The 18143-nt window shown below is 44.9% G+C and overlaps 1 pseudogene; it reads left to right on the forward strand.

The window, feature by feature from the left end:
• The first annotated feature begins 213 nt into the window (after positions 1–213).
• The window catches only part of LOC136629066 (zinc finger protein 585A-like), a 138015-nt pseudogene continuing 120085 nt past the window's right edge, over positions 214–18143 (forward strand).

Consider the following 18143-nt stretch of genomic DNA (forward strand, 5'->3'; position numbering starts at 1 on the left):
ATACAGCAGGTAAACCTGGATGTCCCATTAGAACCTGACTGTCAGCCGTGTGACATCCAGCAGGAGGAGGCGGATTGTTCTACAAACACTGGGAGTTAGGATTCATATAGAGAACAGTCTCAGGCCCAGGGGGCAGAGGGGGTGGGGCTTGTAGATCAACCCCTGTCATGTGATCCCTGACACCTCCCACTGATCACATGACGGTGACATCATCACAGGTGCTATAAGTACACAGCTGCTGCTCGGCTCTGTGAGGCAGGTATGTCTGCAACCTACAGTCCCATGTAAAAACAAACAACAACAAAAATCACATTCTCCCTTCATTCATCTCTCTTATGCCTCCCTCTTCAACATCCGCATGCAGTCCCATGTAAATATCACACTCTCCCTTCCATCATCTCCCCTTACAGTCCAATGTTAAACCTCAGCATCCCCCAGCTTTAGAGGCCCTGACACGCAGTCCCATGTAAAACACATGTCCTATCCTTCCCTCAGCCACATCTGACATGCAGTCCCAAGTAAAATCCTCACTACTACACAAATCCGGCCCATCAGGGTGAAGAGCAGCCGGTGGGGACCTCTCTCCCCCCGCGGTGATGCCTCTTCCCCCTCCCAACTGCTTAACCCTTTATTGGCCCAAATGATGCAACAATTTTGGGGGGGATTTTCATCTCTACTTTTCAGTATCAATGCCCCCTGTATTGTCCCGGTGACGGGGGGCTCGTGTTTGTGTGGCGGACTGTAGTTTGTATTGCCACTATGTGTGTCTACATGTAATGTACTGTAAGGGCTGATGCCCACGTACGGACATCGACATGTAATGTACTGTAAGGGCCGATGCCCACGGACGGACATCTACATATAATGTACTGTAAGGGCCGATGCCCACGGACGGACATCTACATATCATGTACTGTAAGGGCTGATGCCCACGGACGGACATCTACATATAATGTACTGTAAGGGCCGATGCCCACGGACGGACATCTACATATAATGTACTGTAAGGGCCAATGCCCACGGACGGACATCTACATATAATGTACTGTAAGGGCCGATGCCCACGGACGGACATCTACATGTAATGTACTGTAAGGGCTGATGCCCACGGACGGACATCTACATATCATGTACTGTAAGGGCTGATGCCTACGGACGGACGGACATCTACATATAATGTACTGTAAGGGCCGATGCCCACGGACGGACATCTACATATAATGTACTGTAAGGGCCGATGCCCACGGACGGACATCTACATGTAATGTACTGTAAGGGCTGATGCCCACGGACGGACATCTACATATAATGTACTGTAAGGGCCGATGCCCACGGACGGACATCTACATATAATGTACTGTAAGGGCCAATGCCCACGGACGGACATCTACATATAATGTACTGTAAGGGCCGATGCCCACGGACGGACATCTACATATAATGTACTGTAAGGGCCGATGCCCACGGACGGACATCTACATATAATGTACTGTAAGGGCTGATGCCCACAGACGGACATCTACATATAATGTACTGTAAGGGCTGATGCCCACGGACGGACATCTACATATAATGTACTGTAAGGGCCGATGCCCACGGACGGACATCTACATATAATGTACTGTAAGGGCTGATGCTCACGGACGGACATCTACATATAATGTACTGTAAGGGCCGATGCCCACGGACGGACATCTACATATAATGTACTGTAAGGGCTGATGCCCACGGACGGACATCTACATATAATGTACTGTAAGGGCCGATGCCCACGGACGGACATCTACATATAATGTACTGTAAGGGCCGATGCCCACGGACGGACATCTACATATAATGTACTGTAAGGGCCGATGCCCACGGACGGACATCTACATATCATGTACTGTAAGGGCCGATGCCCACGGACGGACATCTACATATCATGTACTGTAAGGGCTGATGCCCACGGACGGACATCTACATATAATGTACTGTAAGGGCCGATGCCCACGGACGGACATCTACATATAATGTACTGTAAGGGCCGATGCCCACGGACGGACATCTACATATAATGTACTGTAAGGGCTGATGCCCACGGACGGACATCTACATATAATGTACTGTAAGGGCCGATGCCCACAGACGGACATCTACATATAATGTACTGTAAGGGCTGATGCCCACGGACGGACATCTACATATCATGTACTGTAAGGGCTGATGCCCACGGACGGACATCTACATATCATGTACTGTAAGGGCTGATGCCCGCGGACGGACATCTACATATAATGTACTGTAAGGGCTGATGCCCACGGACGGACATCTACATATAATGTACTGTAAGGGCCGATGCCCACGGACGGACATCTACATATAATGTACTGTAAGGGCTGATGCCCACGGACGGACATCTACATATAATGTACTGTAAGGGCCGATGCCCACGGACGGACATCTACATATCATGTACTGTAAGGGCTGATGCCCACGGACAGACATCTACATATAATGTACTGTAAGGGCCGATGCCCACGGACGGACATCTACATATAATGTACTGTAAGGGCTGATGCCCACGTACGGACATCTACATATAATGTACTGTAAGGGCTGATGCCCACGGACAGACATCTACATATAATGTACTGTAAGGGCCGATGCCCACGGACGGACATCTACATATAATGTACTGTAAGGGCCGATGCCCACGGACGGACATCTACATATAATATACTGTAAGGGCCGATGCCCACGGACGGACATCTACATATAATGTACTGTAAGGGCCGATGCCCACGGACGGACATCTACATATAATGTACTGTAAGGGCCGATGCCCACGGACGGACATCTACATATAATGTACTGTAAGGGCCGATGCCCACGGACGGACATCTACATATAATGTACTGTAAGGGCTGATGCCCACGGACGGACATCTACATATAATGTACTGTAAGGGCTGATGCCCACGGACGGACATCTACATATAATGTACTGTAAGGGCTGATGCCCACGGACGGACATCTACATATCATGTACTGTAAGGGCTGATGCCCACGGACGGACATCTACATGTAATGTACTGTAAGGGCTGATGCCCACGGACGGACATCTACATATAATGTACTGTAAGGGCTGATGCCGACGGACGGACATCTACATATAATGTACTGTAAGGGCCGATGCCCACGGACGGACATCTACATATAATGTACTGTAAGGGCCGATGCCCACGGACGGACATCTACATATAATGTACTGTAAGGGCCGATGCCCACGGACGGACATCTACATATAATGTACTGTAAGGGCCGATGCCCACGGACGGACATCTACATATAATGTACTGTAAGGGCCGATGCCCACGGACGGACATCTACATATAATGTACTGTAAGCGCCGATGCCCACGGACGGACATCTACATATAATGTACTGTAAGGGCCGATGTCCACGGACGGACATCTACATATAATATACTGTATGGGCCGATGCCCACGGACGGACATCTACATATAATGTACTGTAAGGGCCGATGCCCACGGACGGACATCTACATATAATGTACTATAAGGGCCGATGCCCACGGACGGACATCTACATATAATGTACTGTAAGGGCCGATGCCCACGGACGGACATCTACATATAATATACTGTAAGGGCCGATGCCCACGGACGGACATCTACATGTAATGTACTGTAGAGGGCTGATGCCCACGGACGGACATCTACATATCATGTACTGTAAGGGCTGATGCCTACGGACGGACGGACATCTACATATAATGTACTGTAAGGGCTGATGCCCACGGACAGACATCTACATATAATGTACTGTAAGGGCTGATGCCCACGGACGGACATCTACATATAATGTACTGTAAGGGCTGATGCCCACGGACGGACATCTACATATAATGTACTGTAAGGGCTGATGCCCACGGACGGACATCTACATATAATGTACTGTAGAGGGCTGATGCCCACGGACGGACATCTACATATAATATACTGTAAGGGCTGATGCCCACGGACGGACATCTACATATAATGTACTGTAAGGGCTGATGCCTACGGACGGACGGACATCTACATATAATGTACTGTAAGGGCTGATGCCCACGGACAGACATCTACATATAATGTACTGTAAGGGCTGATGCCCACGGACGGACATCTACATATAATGTACTGTAAGGGCTGATGCCCACGGACGGACATCTACATATAATGTACTGTAAGGGCTGATGCCCACGGACGGACATCTACATATAATGTACTGTAGAGGGCTGATGCCCACGGACGGACATCTACATATAATATACTGTAAGGGCTGATGCCCACGGACGGACATCTACATATAATGTACTGTAAGGGCTGATGCACACGGACGGACATCTACCGCGGTGCCCACCGCAGAAATCCGCATGGGAATTGCGCAGCTCTGAGGTTCTATTGAGCCTGATGGCTTTCTGGCTGCCAGCACTCCCTTGTGGACTTCCGCCGTTGGAGATAAATCGCGGCATGTGCTATCTGCCACAGATTTACGCTGCGGGAGGTCTGCATAATATAGCATGTTAATGGAGACCGTGGGATTCCGCCATCACTCGCAGGCACTATTGTGTCTCTAAATACGGTACTCCCGTGGGCGTAACCTGCGACCCTCGTGGGCATGAGCCCTTAAGGCCTATTATTTGTGTTATTTATTTTTATTGAGGGCAGAGAAAGAAAATATCAGCTCTGCCAATGTTTTTTTTTTCTACAGCCTTGATCAGTCATCATGACATGATACTTTTTCTGTGGGTCAGCACGATTATGATGATACCAAGATTTTTTTTAGGTTTTTCAACTTTTGCACAATAAAATCCCTTTTGTTTTGAAAAAAAAATGTCTATATCGCTGCGTTCAAAGCCCCAAAACTTTATTATTTTTCCATGGACGTAGCTGTAGTTTTTATTCGTAGCATCTTGGGGTACGTAGGCCGATCTTCATCACTTTTATTGTTTTTTTTTGGGGGGGGGGAAAGGATTTTATGCTTCCCATTGTTCAGGAACCATAAAACTACTGAATATCTGCTTAAAGGCTTTTCCATATTCTCTAAACAGAAAGTTGTTGTTTTATTTTACATAGGATTTGTCTGGCATTTACAGCAGTTCATCGTGTTTCCATTATGGTCCTACAATATAGGATCCTTTGCTGATATCTTCTATATAAGAGAATTTTTATGATTCACTTATTAAGGATGGAGAAGGCCAGAAACAAGATGGCAGAGAGTATATTAAATCTCACCCTAGAGATACTCTTCCAGCTCACTGGAGAGGTAAGAGATTCTGATGATGTCACATTACATCATTCTTATCTATGGTAATAACAGATGATGTCACTGGAGAGGGGAGAGATTCTGATGATGTCACATTACATTATTCTTATCTATGATAATAACAGATGATGTCACTGGAGAGGGGAGAGATTCTGGAAATGTATGTAGTGATATTTATTAATGTGTCCACATATACAGGTTTACACAGTAGTGAAGAAGACCTCTAGTGATGGCTGTCGGGCCTCTGTGTGTGATGGTTGGGGAAGACCCCTGAGTCCAATCTCAGGGTCCCCACCCCACCCCCTGATACATGAGGACATCAATGTACAGAAGATTCTAGATCTCACCAACAAGATGATTGAGTTGCTGACTGGAGAGGTGACGCTGCAGGGAATGCTGGGACATTATACAGTAACAGCACTGGAGGCTTCTGGGTGATGACTGTATATTGTGTTGTCAGGTTCCTATAAGGTGTCAGGATATCGCTGTCTATTTCTCCATGGAAGAGTGGGAGTATTTAGAAGGACACAAGGATCTGTACAAGGAGGCCATGATGGAGACCCGCCAGCCGCTCTCATCACCAGGTAATAGACGGGACTAAATCCACGGGGACTTTATTATCTGTATATAAAGAATGACTTCAGTGTCCGTCTGTGTTTCCTGCAGTTCCATCCAGTAAGAGAAGAACCCCAGAGAGATGTCCCCATCCTCTTCTTCCACAGGACCATCAGGTAGATGGAGATGTTCCTCTGATCTGTAGAAGGCTGTGAAGCTCTTGTCTTCAGTCTTATTAGATGTCTTCTCCTTGTGTGATGAGGCCGGTGGAGATGGCAGGATTACCGCTGACCACAGACATTACATCTTGTCTGGATCTTTCCCAGTTTTCTGGCGGTGGAGACTGCTGGTGGGAATAAGGAGCCAACAGGTTGGATTTATATCTATCTGCTCCTTTATTTCCCCGAGACAAGCAGCGGATGTGTCTGGTAGACGCTGATCTCCTCCACTGAGACAACGTGTCTAGCCATGCCGGATATACATGTGTATGAGGATCTTGAGGGGTCATTGAGTCACCAGCTAATATCTATGTCCGGCTTCTAGACCTGCAGCTATGTGGCTCAGATAACTACTGTCAGGTCATTATGCCATAAAACATTCCACATGACTTCTCCAACAGTCTGCTGACTTCTACAATATTTGTCTCACAGCTTTTGTATCAGGATGAAGATCTGACCAATATTAATACTACAGAGATAAATGTGAGGGGCGATCAGCGGTGTGAAGAGGAGATTCCTGCAGGTAACCGCCCAGGTGAGTAATAATCACTAAATACAACAGAGACCATGGAGACATTGACCCAGATAACAGAAGATGCTTTGGAGGTTTGAAGGTTACTGCTGTGAGATTCAGGAATTCTGCTCAAAAGGGACTTTATATGTGATGCTTTATATGAGTTCTTTAGGGAAGAACAGGAACTAATCTTGGGGCAGAAATGGCCGAACTCTGTCTGTATGGAATATACTATTTAGGGATCCCACCCACTTGCGTTTTTTAAACAGTTTGTTTTCTTAGCGCAAATGTCAATGAGACTTTCTAATGTTAAAACCGCATCTCAAGTTTGTGCTTTGCGATTTTTGTCCGATGCGTTTTTAACATTAGAAGGTCCCATTGATATTTGCGTTAAAAGAATGCAACTGTGTGGGAGCCTTTAGCCCGGACTACAAGTGCTTCTGCAGGACCCTTTAATAGATCCCAGAGAGCCCCATATTGACTGCAGCCACAGTTAGTTTCATAGATGAACAGTTCTATATTTGCTGCACACTGTGTTACTGAGATCCTGCATCATGGGAGATTTTGTGAGATTTCTTTTTGGAAAGATAGCAACTAATCTTGGTTCAGAAATGACCAAACTGTCGATATGAAATATAGTATTTATGTAGCTGGAGCTCAGTGATTTACCGGGGGCAGGAACCTATGGCTCCTTCATACATACTATACTCCTCTTCTCTTTAAAAAAAAGTACATGTCGCTTTATGGTTCCCCACTGAGCATTTACTAGCAGAGTGGTGACAGGTACACTGATACATGACCCTGTGAAGATGTGGGCTTCACCACAGAAGAGGCAAACTTCAAGAGAACGGCCTGGTGGCCAAACATCATGATCTACTGGTCTGCACTCTGAGCTCCACTGACAGACTGGGATCTGTTTTGCCATCACTATCTTTAGAGAGTTAATAACTGAGTTTTGCCACCTGACTTGTAGTTGGTATTGAATTGTTATACAAATGTAATCACCTATACATATTCTGCAGCACTTTACATCACTTGACATTTTGGGTTCTGTTTGTGCTTTAAATTTTAAATTCACCTAATAGGAGGAACATACAAACTTCATGGAGTCATTGTCCATAGCCAGATTTGAACTCAGGACCCCAGTGCTGCATGGCAACAGTGTTAACCATGAAGCTACTGTGCTGTTTAATAATATCAATAACTTCTGAATAGTAAAAAGAGCTTTGTTCTTGGCAGATGACTGTATTGGGAGCTCTGAGGGATGTCTGATAGCTGCAAATTGTAAAGCAGAAGATTGTGATATCACACAAGTTACAGACGAAGAACCTGCCATTATCCCAGATATCCCCTCAACTCTTCACAGCAAAGATCCATCATCTGATCCTCTTATACAGGTCCCATCTTCTGATTCATCACAGACTGATAAGCAGAATGAAAATCACAGAAGGGGAGAACATCAAACAGCTTGCATAGAGGAGAAGCCTTATTCATGTCCAGAGTGTGGGAAATATTTTAGCAAAAAAAGAACTCTTGTTGTACATCAGAGAATTCACACAGTGAAGGAGCCATTTTTGTGTCAGGAATGTGGGAAATGTTTTTTTCAGAAATCACATCTTGTTGTACATCAGCATAGTCATACAGGGACAGAGCCATTTTCATGTTCTGTATGTGGGCAACGTTTTAGTGTAAAATCACATCTTGTTGTACATCAGAGATTTCACACAGGGGAGAAACCATTTGCATGCACAGAATGTGGGAAATGTTTTATTGTGAAATCACATCTTGTAACACATCGGAGAATTCACACAGGCGAGAAACCATATTTATGTGCAGAATGTGGGAAACATTTTACTGTAAAATCAGAACTTGTCATACATCAGAGAATTCACACGGGGGAGAAGCCATTTTCATGTTCAGAGTGTGGGAAATGTTTTACTCAGAAATCAGGTCTTGTTGCACATGAGAGAAGTCACACAGGCGCGAAGCCATATTCATGTTCAGAATGTGGGAAATGTTTCACTCAGAATTCAAGTCTTAACGCACATGAAAGAAGTCACACAGGAGAGAAGCCGTATTCATGTTCAGAATGTGGGAAATGTTTTACTGTGAAATCACATCTTGTTACACATAAGAGAATTCACACAGGGGAGAAGCGTTTTTCCTGTTCAGAATGTGGCAAATGTTTTATTCAGAAAATAAATCTTGTTAGACATCAGAGAAGACACACACGGAAGTAGTGATTTTCTTTAAGGGCTCCTGCACAGTGGCAAAAGCGAGTCCTTGATCCCATTTCTTTCCATGGGGCAACAACAGCAGCACTGGCCCTATTGAAAGCAATGGGAGAACATCATGACAACTGTGGCAGAGGATTCCTTCATCCCCGCGAGGAGTCTCCTCATCACTGAACACCCTGTCGCTGCTGTCACAGTTTTCAGTAATGAGGGGACTCCTCGCGGGGATGAAGAAATCCTCTGCCAATGTCACAGCAGCGGCGGAGGATTGCAATGTTCTCCCTTCGTTTTCAATGGGGCTGGCGTTGTTGCCGCCGGCCGAATTGAGAACAAGGTAAAATCCCTGGATGTGACAGTCTCGCATCCCTGCGGGGCAGATGGAATCCCCTACTGCAGCTGTCACCCCATTGGGGAGAAGGGGAAATAGCACAAAAAGAAAGGAGATGCTGTGATTTTCATTTTTACACAGCGGCGTGCACAGGATTTTCCACGTTAATATATAATTGCGTCTTAGAACTTGTTAATAATCTACGAAGGGTGTAATATCTTATTTATATAGACAGAGGTTTTCTTACCAATTCAAAATAAATGTGAAAGCAAAATGGGGAAAATATTTTGCTCACATTAGTGAAGCTGTGTTGTGTACGATTCCAATGATATCTATCTGAAAGTCAACGGTTATCACAAATGTATTTAGTGCATAGAGTTAATTGTACTCCAGTAAAGTGGTGCAACATGGGTAAAAGCTTAAACTGAAGCTGTCCAAGATGTTCCATAAATGATGCAGATTAAATGCATGTGGTCGGAGACTGTGTAAAATTGTGTGAATTTTGGAATGAGATGTTGTTAGCCGTTTAGTCGTTCACGACCCTTGGCGACCCTAAAGGCGAGCTTCCTCCATGAGATATTAGAGATAATTAAAAATGCATATCTAGTTGATATTGGTCTTAGTCCCAGAGCTTGTATGTTGGGTATTGTTGATGGTCTTGATCGGTGTACTCTATGGCAATTGAGAGCATATCCTATTGGGTGCGGAAGCCGATTACTGCCCATTGGATGCAGCCTGCTCCCCCTCCCAACCCCACTTCCCCAGTAGTAGGGAAATTAGGTTATATCTTTGGCATAGCTGTTGGGATTTGGTGAAGATGGGGGAGAGGTGAGAAGAGGTTTTTTTTTCTGTTAGTGGGGGATTATGATTTGCTTAAATCTAGTTATGATTGTATTGTTTGGGTGGGTAATGATATATTCTATGGATATTATACTTCTGCATGAATAAATGTATAGAAATTAAGGTATATTAAAAAAATATAATTTAAATAAAAATGATCAGATTAAAAACAATTAAAAGAAGGGAAAACAAGGGAATCCTTAGATTCTGCATCCCAGTTTAGTGAGCATCAAATGGATTGTGGCTGAGAGAGACAACATTGGGGTGCTGATTCATAACACTCCCGGACTAAATTAATGCCAACTGACATAGAGGAAGCAGAACACAAATCCATGTCCATAGCATCATAACCCACCTCTCCTCTGAAGAATGGTTGATATATCTGATTCCTTCTTAGTGACGACCCCAATGAGAGATACACAATCCGTCCTCCTCTTTCACCCAGAAGAGTGTATGCGGTCCTCCCAGATGTAATGTCCACCACTTGGTGCCAATTCACCACCTCTCCTTCCAACCCAGATGGCAAAATCAGCCAGTGGAGGTAATATTATCCAAGGTGGAATCACTTTTTTCATATCCGGGGGCACATCCCATCGTAAAATACCGCCGGGAACAATTTATCCCCCTAAGGACGCAGCTGTTTTTTTGCTCCTCACATTAAAAAAAAAACAATTCTTATTCTCTGTTGCATGAGGGCTTGTTTTTTGCGACAAGTTTTTCTCAGTGGTACCATTCAAATTTACTGGAAAACTTTTAAAGATCCCTAGGTGTGGGGGAGGGGGGGGGGGGGGGGGGGTCACTGGGCTCTGCTTGTTTGTTCTTTGGATGTTTTTGTTTTGTCCTTAATAATATACCTAAGTGATTTTTGCGCAGCTTATTGCCAGCACTGTGTGGATGTTTTTAGTTATGTTTATTATCTGCTTTACACTGTTAAACTCCCTGGGAGGGGAACTTTCTAACTGCATAGCATGTATAAAATATGTCTAAATCTCAATAAAGTTATTTGAGCCTATAACTCTTACTAAGTGGAATGAAATGGAAAAAAGTGTCTTGTGTTTTGTTATGTTTTTAAACATTATTTATCACAAAGAAAACCCAACTTGTACTGAGCACACCTTAGTACATAATGTGGAGTAGTATACAGAATTTGTATTATAAAAGGGATCTATCAGTAGGACTTCTCATATCACTTAGACAGAAAGAAAGGCCGACTTGAGCCCGATGTCCACGCTGAGATCACAGGGAGCCGTGCGGGTGTTATGGCCTCAGGGCTGTCATGGCAGAATACCTATCAAGCCATCCCCGTGGGGTGGCTTGATAGACTGCCCATCAGATTGCAGTGTGATGTAATGCTATGCCTAGTTGTGGTCCCTTAAAAGAAAAATCAAAAATAAGATCAATGAAGTTTTACTAATTATTTTAAAAAAGTAATAAAAGTTAAAAAAAAACAAAAAAACTTTTTTTTCATATTTACAATAAAGTAGTCTAAATAATAAAGCAAAAATACATATTTGGTATCGCTGCGTCCATAAAAGTCCAATCTATCAAAGTTATGCATTATTTAGCCCGAACAGTTAACGTCGTTTGAAAAAAAAAACAAACAAACAGATAAGCGCTTTTTTGGTCACCCTGTCTCCAAGAAAAAATGCAATAAAAAGCGATCAAAAAGTCATATATATATTCCAAAATGGAACCAATGCAAACTGCAGGACGTCCTGCAAAAAATGAGCCCTTTCACAACTACGTTGCCGGAAAAATAAAAAAGTTATTGCGTTTAGAAGATGGTGGCAGAAAATAATTGAAAACTAAATATCTTTGAAAAAAAATACAAGTAGTACAGCAAAAAAAAACAAAACTATATGTTTGTTATCGAAGTAATCATACTGACCCACAGAACAAAGTTATAGCATTTTTGTTGCCATTTGTGCACCATAGAAACAAGACACACGGGAAGATTGCGGAATATTTTTCGCCACATTTTAGTACATTATATGGTACATTAAATAGTACTATTGCAAAATACAACTCGTCCCGCCAAAAACAAGCCCTCAGACAGCTACGTCAATGGGTGGGGTGGAAAAAGCGAAAATGGAAAAAAACAAAAAACCTTGGTCACTAAGGGGTTAAGTATGTAGAGAGGTTCCTTTTTTTTCCCAAGCCAGTGGATGATAACATGAGTTTTTATTATTGTTATAGTCTAAAAGATTTAATAGTGATGGGGTGGGGTATATACTACTCTTTAGAGGCAGCTTGGATGTAGAAATATCAGTAAGGAGGCTGAGCCAGGGAGTTTCCCTTTTTCTATTTAGGGAAGGGATTTGTATACTGAGAATCTGTCTCACCTCTATGTGTATATACTGAGGAGACGCTAACACTCCTCTATGTGTATATACTGAGGAGAATCTACCTCACCTCTATGTGTATATACTGAGGAGAATCTACCTCCCCTCTATGTGTATATACTGAGGAGACGCTAACACTCCTCTATGTGTATATACTGAGGAGAATCTACCTCACCTCTATGTGCATATACTAAAAGGCTGTAAAACACATAAGGAAGCAGCAATGGACTGCATGGATGGAGCATGCCTTTATGGCTTAGAGGGGGCTGCAACCTCCAGTCTGGGGTTAAATTTGAATAAAAAGTGGCATTACCTTTAAGGGTAAATGGTGAGTAGAGTGGGAGGGGTGGTACATTCTGCAGAGGGACATCAGTACATGCAGTCTGAAGAGAATCTAACGCTCCTCTAAGTGTGTATCAGATAGTTATAAATATGGTAAAAAGGTTTTTTTTACACTTTCATTTCCTTTATTTTTTTGCCAATATTGGAAAAAAACTTGTTTTTAAATTTAGTTTTATAAATTATTTAGTCCCCATAGGGGAATTGAAGTTGCCATTGTTTGATTGTTCATACAGTATAATATAATGCCATTATATTATTACATTATACTGCATTTTGACAGGCAGTCTAGGAAGGTGTGCCACAGACACGCTTTCATAGGCATTTATTCATAGTAGCCCTGGGAGCTTTCAGAAGGCCCCTGGCTTCCATGGTGACTGCACGGCACCCCACAATTGCATCACAGAGGGGAGGTTTGGTACTACTGAGCAACGATTGCAGCATTTAGAGCGTTAACAGCCACGATCATCGTTGAACCTGATTGTTACTTTTCTGAGCGGGTGTCCGTTATTTCAGACAGCCATTACCCTACTTGGATGGAGCAGGATTGGCTTGCAATCCTGCTCCATATTAACCCTACACACCCAGTACTTAAATGTACACTCTATGGTGTTAAGGGGTTAAAAGAGATCAGTTTTAATCATTAAACTCACAGAGGTTCAATATACAAGCACATTGACAACATAGAGACCGAGCCCACCTGAAGCATTGCCCTACCGACGGTTCTGCTCAGGCTAGCAGTTACTTCTTGATGGGAGTATGTAGAAGCGAATAATGAGCTACAAGAGGAGTCACAGACATGAGGGAGAATGCAAAGAGTTGAATATACCCTTTCCTTAAAGGGGTTCTGTCAAAAAAAATGCTCTACTTATCTATTCCTCCCCCATCAGTCTACTTACAAGATCTTCACCTCCCTTATCTTCTCCTGTCTCCTGCAGTCTAGGGGGTCACTTCACCTCCACTTGCCTGATTCAGCTCCTTCCTGTGAGGTTACGTACATTAGATTGGCAGTCTGCCAATGTACGTTATGTCACAGCTCACAGGCCAGCAGGGGGACTGCCTATCTTCTTCAGAGATTGCTCATGCTAGCTGTCTCTGAAATAGATTACAATTCCTTCCTAGGCAGTGAAGCTACAGCACAGGGATGTGACCTTCACTGACCCAGCCGGAAGGAGTTTGTGATAAAGCAGCCTTCATAACAAGCTGGGCTCAGCCTGCAGTGAGATGACCTGGGGCACTGGAGAAGCTCAACCAGGAGAATCAGCAAATCTATTTTTTCTCATTAGGAGTTCAGTGATACCTCATGTGTCATTATTGTGTTTGTTTGTTTTACATAGTAAAACAAACAAACAAACACAATACTACTGGAGACTAGAATATCCTAACAAGTAGTCATTCTTCTATTACACTGCAATACTTTGGTACAGCAGCCAATGAAGCTCAGCCAGAGGTTAATCCTCATAGGCCATCATAGCTAGAAGACCTGGAGGCCATATTAATGACTCAGGGTGCCAACTTATTGGAACCCGATGTTTACATTGTAGGAGTCCGTTGGGTGAGAGACAGAGTCGCCTCCTTCTGTCAGCATGTTACCTGCTCCAGTTGCACTGACCACGCATGTAAAAAGTTAAACAGTGGAGTTCGAAGGTTTCTCTGGTCCCCAGTGTTTGAGCTGGTGCCAGGCTGTAATACAACAGCTGAGCATCCACTCCCTCCAACACGGGAGACCCACACCAGGCAGCCGCATCAAAAATGGCAGAACAGAATAAAGCTCTTTTAGGGCCCCTGTCAAAAGGCGTATGAGTGGTCTTTAAAGAGTTGAACCCTCTCCTACTCAGTGATTTATAATGGACAGACAAGGGTAGGAACCAGAGGTGCAACTAGAAGCTCTTGGGCCCTGATGCAAAATCTGTAAGAGGGCCTCCTACTTATCGTGCTGTTTATAATACTGGTGTTGTCTTATGTGAGGGAGGGGCCTCTGGGCCCCCTAAGGCTCCAGGGCCCAGTAGCAACTGCTACCCGTGCATCCCCTATAGCTACACCCCTGGTAGGAACCATATTTACAATATATACATGCTTACATAAAATCTGGGAGGGAATATCTGGGTGCCATGGAGACTTCTTGGAAACTGGATAACCGCTGAGTCTAATTCCTTTTCCCCCCAGTCATCCTCACAACAGCCTTGCATGAGAAGTACCAACGAAACTAGAGTAACTTAGGGAGGGACTACTGCAGAGAGGACTTTTCATCGAGAGGCCAAGTCTTCATTAGCCCGGACATCTGGCCTGTAATGTTTGGTGAAGATATGTAATTTCTTCCACAGGGCCACTTTACATATCTGATGAACAGGTGTCGAGGCCTGCTCTCCTCACGAAGTAGACACGGCTCTGGTAGAATGGGCCTTATTGAGTGTTTTATATGCCGCAATCATCGCTAGACAAATCCATCTGGAAATAAAGCTCCCGGACGCTTTTTTCCCTTGTTGTGACCCAGAAATTAAATAAATATGGTTTCATCTTGCCTCCATCGGCTTGTGTATTTAAAGGAGATGTCTCGAGGAAGCAGTTATTTTTTTTTTTTGCCCAGTCCCCCCCATTAAACATACATTACAAAGCCCCCCTGTAAATGACATTTCTAGCTGGTTCGTACTTACCGTTCCAGCGTTTCAGCAACTTATAAAAGTTTCCTCAAGATGGCCGCCGGCTCTTTCCCCGTCGCTCGCTGCAGCCCGACGTGCGCGCTCCCGAGACGCCGCCAGCTGTGTCTCCATGGCAACCGGACGCATCGCAGCCGCCGACCAGACGCCCCGCAGCCGCCGACCAGACAGCAGGTAACCGGCGCTAGCCCCCGGCTCCCCAGCGCTAGACCCTCAGCCCAGGTGAAGGCCCCGGAGCCCAGCGCTAGGTTCCGGAGCCCAGCGCTAGTTCCCCCGGCCTAGCGGCAGCCCCCCCCGGCCTAGCGACAGCCCCCCCATCACAGCGGCAGCCCCCCCCCCGGCCTAGCGACAGCCCCCCCGGCGCAGCGACAGCCCCCCCCGGCGCAGCGGCAGCCCCCCCCGGCGCAGCGGCAGCCCCCCCCATCACTTACCTGGGAGGCTTCTCGGGGCGGCTGGGCTGGGCTTCTCCGCTGGGCAGCTCCAGTTTCTGCACCTTCCTCTAACAGAGGATGGTGCAGAATGGCCGCTTCAGCGCGCTCCCGAGCAGTGACAGCTCGTCTGCGCATGCGCAGAAGAGCTGTAGCGGGGAGCACACTGAAGCGGCTCGTGCTGAATGGAGAAGACCGGACTGCGCAAGCGCGTCTAAAAAAGCAAGCTGCCAGCGAATTTAGACGGAACCATGGAGACGAGGACGCTAGCAACGGAGCAGGTAAGTGGAATAACTTCTGTATGGCTCATATTTAATGCACAATGTACATTACAAAGTGCATTAATATGGCCATACAGAAGTGTATAACCCCACTTGGTTTCGCGAGACCACCCCTTTAACGTAGTGGAGAACTGTTCTAACATCAAGTCAGTGGAAACTATGTTCTTGGTCATTTCTGGCAGTTAAAAGGAGGGAATTATGATATTCTGAAATCTATGGAAGGATGATACTACCTTGAGGCAGAACGAGGGGTCTAATTTGAATGCAACTTTATTCTCAGTGACCCTACAGAATGGCAGCTGAATTAATAAGGCCTGAAGCTCACTCACTCTTTGTGCTGTGGTTATGGGAACCAGAATCATTGAATGGTAGAGTTGGAGGGGGCGTCCAGAGTCATCGGGTCTAACCCCCTGCTCAATACAGGATCAATAAATCATCCCAGACAAATGTCTGTCCAGCCTTTGTTGAAGACTTCCATTGAAGAAGAAAACACCCCCTCCTGTGGCAAACGTTTCAATTCATTGATCGTCCTTACGTCTAATATCTAACCTGTCTCCAACCTTTCAGTTTTGATCCCATTGCTTCCCTGTGCAGATGAGAATAGGGCTGATCCCTCTGCACTGTGACAGCCCTTCAGATATTTGTAGACAGCTATTAAGTCTCCTCTCACCCTTGTCTTTTTTCAAGCTAAACATTACCAGATCCTTTAACCGTTCCTCGTAGGACATGATTTGCAGACCGCTCACCATCTTGGTAGCTCTTCTCTGAACTTGCTCCAGTTTGTTGGTCAGAACTGGACACCGTATTTCAGATATTGTCTCACCAAAAAATAGTAGAAGGTGATAATTACTTCACGTCATCTAGATGCTAGGCTTCTCTTAATACGTCCCAGAATCATGTTTGCCTTTTTTGTTGCTGCATGACACTGTTGACTCATGTTCAGGCTATGATATATTAGCATACCCAACTTTTTTTCACATGTGCTGCTGCCTAGCTCAATTCTTCCAATTCTGTAAGTGATTTTTTTTCTTTTTTTTTTTGCCCAGATGTAGGACTTTGCATATTCCTTGTTAAATACCATTCCGAAGCTGTGTACTCTTCCCTATTTTAACCAATTTCTTTTTTCTTTTTAGAAATATTAGGTGCACAGTGTTATACATAGGGAACCATGTTAAAATTAACGCCGCCAATAATAGCAACGTTACTTTTAATGCAATGTTATTGTGCAATGTGCATGACATAATTGTATGTTAAATCAATTGTAGCACTGGCTTAAAGGGGTTGTCCCGCGGCAGCAAGTGGGTCTATACACTTCTGTATGGCCATAATAATGCACTTTGTAATGTACATTGTGCATTAATTATGAGCCATACAGAAGTTATAAAAAGTTTTTTACTTACCTGCTCCGTTGTTAGCGTCCTCGTTCCCATGGAGCCGACTAATTTTCGCCCTCCGATGGCCAAATTAGCCGCGCTTGCGCAGTCCGGGTCTTCTTATCTTCTCAATGGGGCTCCGTGTAGCTCCGTGTAGCTCCGCCCAGTCACGTTCCGATTCCAGCCAATCAGGAGGCTGGAATCGGCAATGGACCGCACAGAAGCCCTGCGGTCCATGGAGACAGAGGATCCCGGCGGCCATCTTCAGCAGGTGAGTATGAAGACGCCGGACCGCCGGGATTCAGGTAAGCGCTGTGCGGGTTGATTTTTTAACCCCTGCATCGGGGTTGTCTCGCGCCGAACGGGGGGGGGGTTAAAAAAAAAAAAAAAACCCGTTTCGGCGCGGGACAACCCCTTTAACTGAGCAATAGCAATTCTAATTAAATTAATGAAAACTCACATTAATTTCCATTACTAGTGCTTACAAGTAGAGATGAGCGAGCACCAAAATGCTCGGGTGCTCATTGCTCGAGTCGAACTTTTCGCGATGCTCGAGAGCACGTTTCGAGTAACGAACCCCATTAAAGTCAATGGGCGACCCGAGCATTTTTGTATATGACCGATGCTCCGCATAGGTCTTCACTTGTGAAACTCTGGAAAACATCAGAAAGTCATAGAAACACCACAGAAACGGATAGGGAAGGGCAGGGGCAGCATGCAGG

Source organism: Eleutherodactylus coqui, chromosome 5 (genome assembly GCF_035609145.1).
Source record: "Eleutherodactylus coqui strain aEleCoq1 chromosome 5, aEleCoq1.hap1, whole genome shotgun sequence".
In the NCBI taxonomy this organism is placed as follows: domain Eukaryota; kingdom Metazoa; phylum Chordata; class Amphibia; order Anura; family Eleutherodactylidae; genus Eleutherodactylus; species Eleutherodactylus coqui.